This window comes from Pristis pectinata, chromosome 4, assembly GCF_009764475.1.
Source record: "Pristis pectinata isolate sPriPec2 chromosome 4, sPriPec2.1.pri, whole genome shotgun sequence".
Taxonomy (NCBI): Eukaryota; Metazoa; Chordata; class Chondrichthyes; order Rhinopristiformes; family Pristidae; genus Pristis; species Pristis pectinata.
In genome coordinates this window covers 90430774-90436773 of record NC_067408.1, presented here as the reverse complement: position 1 = coordinate 90436773, position 6000 = coordinate 90430774, and the positions used below count along the sequence as shown (strand labels likewise).

The following is a 6000-nucleotide window of genomic DNA, read 5'->3' as shown; positions in this document are numbered from 1 at the left end:
TGAAGGTTACTAGGCTGGGAGATGGGGACCAGGAGAACACTATCTTTGCTCTGTCCAGGAAAAGAGGTAAGAGCAGAGGTGCTGGAAATAGATGAATTGCATTGAGGGCTCTGTCAACTGTGGTAGAGGGGAAGACATGGCTAAGGAAGAAAGAAGACATCTTGGAGGTACCTGTGTAGAGAGTCCCATCATTGGAGCAAATGTGAAGGTGACGGCAGAATCTAGAGATAGTAAGAGAGTCCTCGTCTCCAATGCATTTGCTCCGATGATGAGACTTTCCACATAGACGCCTCTTCTCACTACTTGCTCTGCCTCTCCTACCACCCCTAACCTCACACCGCTTCAAAGAAAGGACAACTGCAGATGCTTCGTGAACTGGAGCTTGCCCTTGACTACATCTCTTCTATTTCCCCACACCTCTTTCAACCTAAAATTAACTCATCTTCTGTCTTTCCCTGTTCCGATGAGGGGCCTTTGAGCTGCTGACTCTGCTTCTCTTTCCTCAGATGCTGCTTGACCTGCTGAGTGTTTTCAGCATTTTCTGTTCTTATTTCAGATTTCCAGCATCTGCAGTTGTCCTTTTTCGAGGCAGTGTGAGGGTAGGGGTAGTAGGAGAGGCAGAGAAAGTAGTGAGAAGAGGCAGGAGCACGATCAGGGGGTGAAGAGATAAGAGGGAGTGGGGTGGGAGTTAATGGGGGAGAGAGGGGTGGGAGTGCTGCCTGGATCCAGCGAATCACACCGAGCCCCAGCTTTCACTCGAAGGAGCCGAGTTGGGACTCCCAGCCTGGGTAAGGCCGCCCCTTCTTCTCTCATCTCTCCGACCACCCCCCCCCGACGTTCCTACCCAGCGGGAGTGGGCGGGGCAGAGGCCAAAGGCCGGGGACCGGGGCCTATCTCTATCTTGGCCGCGGGCGGGGTTTTTTCCCCGCACTCCCGGGTCGCCGTTTAGTGCGGCAAGTGGTAGTGAGGGGGGAGGTCGGGGATCAGGGAGTGGGAGGCTGTGCGTGCTCCGCTCTCCGTGAGCCCGGCCCCGGGGGACGGGAGGTCCCGGAGGCGGCGGTGGTTCCCAGTGGGTTTCCGGCGGCCGCACGCAGGGCTGCAGCAGTTAGCGTGCAGCGTCTCGACGAGGTGAGAAACACTGCTGAGCGAATACCCTGGAGACGTGGCAGGTGTGCTGCTGCAGTGTTTCAGGCACACACTGTTCGTCGGTGGGGTTTGTGTGGTAGAATATTGCACACAGCGCACACTGGCTGCAGTACTTGCCCAGTGCCAGTGTCTTGTGTGCCTGGACGTTGTCATGACAGTAGAGGAGCTGGAGAGAGTGTACAGAAGTAGGCCCTGTTCACAAAGTTCCTGGTCACATTTTAGATAAAATTCTTTTTGCATGGAACATCAAAATGTGGCATTGCGCAGTTTCTAGGTCATTTGTCTTAACACTATCCAGTTGCAATGAAAGGTCATTGCCCTGAACCTTTAACACTCTTTCCATGAATGTTATCTGGCCTACTGAGTGTTTCCAGCATTTTTTTTTGGGCTGAAGCAGGACGAAGTTATCGCATCCTGTCTTATCTATTTTGTTGATAATTTCCATCCCAATATTTATTTGGAGCACTAGCTCCTTGCGCAAAGGCACAAAAACCCAATCCATTGCTGACAGGACAAATCAAAGAGTGTATTAAATCAAAGCGTGTATTAAATCAAAGGAAGAGGCCTATAAAGTTGCCAAAAATAGCAGTAGGCTAAATAGGAATGATTAAAAAGAAAGGCAAGAATATGAAAATAAACTGCCAAGGGACCTAAAAATGTAGTGTAGGAGCTGATATGGGTATGTATAAAGGAAACACCCCAGGAGAGTGAATATGGGCCCCTTGCAGATGGAGATGGGATAATTTATAATGGGGAAGATAAGGAAATGGCAGAGGAATTAAATGATTACTTTTTGTCTCTATGGAAGACACAAGAGTATTAGTAAATGAATAGTACTGGAGATGTTGAGACTAAAAGGTGAAAAATCTCAAGGACTCAATGATTCACATCCCAGAATGTTGAAAGAAGTGGCTACAAAGATAATGAATGCTTTGGTTATCGTCCTCCAAAATTCTATAGATTCTGGAATTATTCTTGTGGATTGGAGGCTAGTGAATGGTTTAGCTGAGGGGACTAAATGTCCTTTTAACAACTTGGCTGAGAATTCAAAACAAGGTAGGATTGTGAGCAGGAAGGAGGATGTAAAGAAGCTTCAGGGGGATGTAGACAAGTTGAATGACTGGCTGAGAACAGGACAGATGGAGCATAATGTGGAAAAATGTAAAATTATGTTAAAAAAAGTTTTTTAAGAAAGAGAAAAGCAGGGTGTTTTTAAATGATGAGAAAGAGTAATATTGATGTTTAAAGGGACATGGGTGTCTTTGTATAAAAGTTACCAATGGCCAACATGTACAAGCAATTAGGAGGGCAAATGGTATATTAGCCTTTATTACAAGAAGATAAAGATGTCTTAATGCATTGATGAAACTGCACCTGTGTACAGTTCTGGTATTTTTATGCATAAAGGATATACTTGCCATTAAGAGGGTGCAGTGAAGATTCAATAGCTTGGTTCCATTGATGGCAAGTTTACCATCTGAGTAGAGGTTGCATGGACTAGGACTGTTCTCTCGAGCTTGGAAGACTGAGAGGAGATCTCATTGAAGTGTGCAAAATTCTTACAGGGTTCACATAGCTGGATGCAGGGAGGATGCTTTATGTGGTTGAAGAGTATATGTGGTTGTGGATAGGTTGAGCGAGCTAGGGCTTTTCTCTTTGGAGAGAAGGAGGGTGAGAGGTGACTTGATAGAGGTGTACAAGATGATAAGAGGCATAGATCGAGTGGACAGCCAGAGACGTTTTCCCAGGGCGACAATGGCTTAACACGAGGGGACATAATTTTTAGGTGATTGGAGGAAGATATAAGGGGGATGTCAGGGGTAAGTTTTTTTACACAGAGAGTGGTGGGTGCATGGAACACACTGCCGGCAGAGGTTGTGGGGGCAGATACATTAGGGACATTTAAGAGACTCTTAGATAGACACATGAATGATAGAAAAACAGGGGGCTGTGTGGGAGGGAAGGGTTAGGTAGATCTTAGAGCAGGATAAAATGTCGGCACAACATTGTGGGCCGAAGGGCCTGTACTGTGCTGTAGTGTTCTGAGTCTAGAACCAGGTGACCACAGTTTCAGAATAAAGTGGAGGCCATTTAGCATTGAGATGAGCAGAAGTTTCTTCACGTGGATGTAGTCATTCTGTGGAATTCTCTCTCTCAGAAGACCATGGAGGCTTAATCATTAAATTCATTTAAAATAAAGCTGAATAGATTTTGGTATATTAAGGGATTATGGGGATAGTGCAGGAAAATAGCCTTGAGGTAGATCAACCATGACCTTGATGAATGGCAGAGCAAGCTCAAAGGGCTAAATGGTCTACTCCTGCTCCTACTTCTTATGTAATGGCTTGGCTATCTAACTTTAGTTGACCAAAGATTTGTGTGAGTTGTGAGCTGATTGTTGCATACAGCCTTTCAAAAAGAAAGAGATCCTTTGAGCCATGACGAATGAAATAAGGCACCCTGATTACCAGTATAAATTGCTGGTAATAGGTCTAAATATATCCTCCTCTGTTCTTTGATTATTTTCTTTGACTCAATGACTATTCAATCACACACTCGCCCCTCTGCTCCAGTACAGGCAATATCTCCGACTTTTACAGATACATATTCTATGGAGTTATTTATTCCACAGACTTTTGCGCAGATGGTATAAAGCTGAGAATTATCATGCCTTATTTTCTTCCTCATTGTCTTCAAAGACTTAATTAAAATTAGAGCCTTTAAAACTATCTAAGATTGAAATTATAATTTTCAAACCGATTCAGCAGTAAATTATAGCCTTTAAAGCTTACCAGATGAATAATTTCTATTCCTCTTAATTATCATATGCTAAGTAACACATAATATTTAGCAATGTTTTGCATCAGTTATACCATCTTTGATTATTGGAAATGAATCCAAACTATACTTTATTCATTTACTATCTGTATCTTCAGGTTCAGTTTTGGGAAAAGCATATAAAAGACCAAAGGTTTGAAGCAAGTTCCTCCAGTTCCTTCCTAAATAAATAAATAAATAAATAAACAAACAAACAAACAAACAAACAAACAAACAAACAAGCAAGCAAGCAAGCAAGCAAGCAAGCTTTTGCTGTCAGAAGTGTGCAAAGGAGGGTGGGGCCAGCAGTAATCAATAGTCATCAAGAACAATAAAGTACATATATTCACATATAGAATTTGCATATATACTTAGTATGCCCCACAGACACATTATTTCCAAATATAATGTATATGTATAAAATTGTTAAGCAAAGGAAAGAAAACAGTTTAGTGAGAAACATAAAAATGGATTGTAACAAGGAAAAGATTATTGGAAGTTAATCAGGATCATTATGGAGTGTGACAGGAGAAACTCAGGTAGGCAACTTGGTTGGCATGGGCGATTTGGGCCAAAGGGAGTGTTTCCGACCGTATACCTCTATGACTCTCAACTGGAAACTAAGAAAATGGAGGAGAAATTGAGCAACAATTTTGTCTATCTTCATTGAAGTAGGTGCTGAAACCCTCAGAAAAAAAGACAATGGAAGTAGAGCAGATGAGAAGCTGAAAGAATTTCGTATTTGTTTAAAAAAATAGTATTGGAGAATTAATAGGACTGAAAGTCAATAAATCCCTAGGACCTAATGACCAACACCTCAAGTTTTAAAAGGAGAGCCTTTGTGTGACATGCTCCAAATTTCTATAGATTCTGGGACAATTCCCATAGATTGAAATGCAGCAAATGTAACCCCACTATTTAATAAAGAAGGGAGAGAGGAAACAAGGAAGGACAGACTAGTGAGCCTGACAACTGCAGTAGGAAAAGTTCTACAATCTATCAGGAAATAGTAACAACGCTGCTTAGAAAATAATAAATAATAACACTGACTTATAAAGGGGAGATGTTTGACAAATTTGGAATTTTTTGAGGTTGTAACTTGCAAAATAGCTAAAGGCAAATCATTTGACTTGGTGTATTTGGACTTTAAGAAGGCAAAGGTTTCACACAAGGAGTTAGTAAACAAAAGTGACGTAGGATTAAGGTAATAACAATCTAATAGTAATATGTAAATTGCCTGAAAACATCAAATATCAAAGCTTCCTTCATTTCCACCACTGGCTCACCAAGCAGGGAATACCATGTATTGGACATAGGATAATTGATAGCTATTTACAGGAAAATAGTTAAGGAGCTGAAGAAGTGAATCTTTAAAGTGCCTGAACTTTTTTTTAAATAACTGTTGGGAGTAATTTATTTCTGTATTCCATCTCCTCAGTTCAATTTTTTTTAGTCTGGACTCTGGGACTTCAATTATTTTTTGATCCTTATAGATTCTACAGAATGTTGTATGTAAGAGAACTTTGTATGTAAGAGTCTTTGAGTGTACCATGTAGTATGACTTCTGGTACATTGTTGTCCTAGCTAGCCATTGTTGTTAGCTGGAAGTTGATTGCTTTCAATAAAAGATGTTTTGCTGGTAGTTTTTCATCTGTTATTTGTTTTAATTAACAGTCACACAAAGGAGTCTGCTAACACTATGTTGGTGATGAGTTTGTGCTTGAAGGAGGAGTGTGGCAATCAAGTGTGAAGTAACAGAGAACAGAGTTTCCTAGTTAATGCAGTGATGATGGCAGGCAGTGGAAATGACAGATACGTATGTGTGTGAGCTTGAGAAGTATGACTAGTCTCAGTCACATGCCCTGCATATGGAATGAGTGGAAATGTTCCATAGGATAAACAATATCATCGTGGTCCTGGGGGATGACTCAGGATATAGCCACATATGAAAAGAGGAAGAGTCTAATGGGCCAAAGAACTATGAATAAGCTCTCTTACAGGGGCACTGCAAAAAGTGGATATTTTAATGTAGTGCTG

The 6000-nt window shown here is 41.7% G+C and overlaps 1 long non-coding RNA gene across 2 annotated transcripts in view; it reads left to right on the top strand.

Moving 5' to 3' along the window:
* The first annotated feature begins 895 nt into the window (after window positions 1–895).
* LOC127569948 (uncharacterized) overlaps window positions 896–6000 on the top strand; it is a 58865-nt gene continuing 53760 nt past the window's right edge. For both annotated transcript variants that reach the window (XR_007956270.1, XR_007956269.1), the window contains exon 1: window positions 896–1128. This is a non-coding gene — a long non-coding RNA (uncharacterized LOC127569948). The remainder of the gene's footprint in view (window positions 1129–6000) is intronic.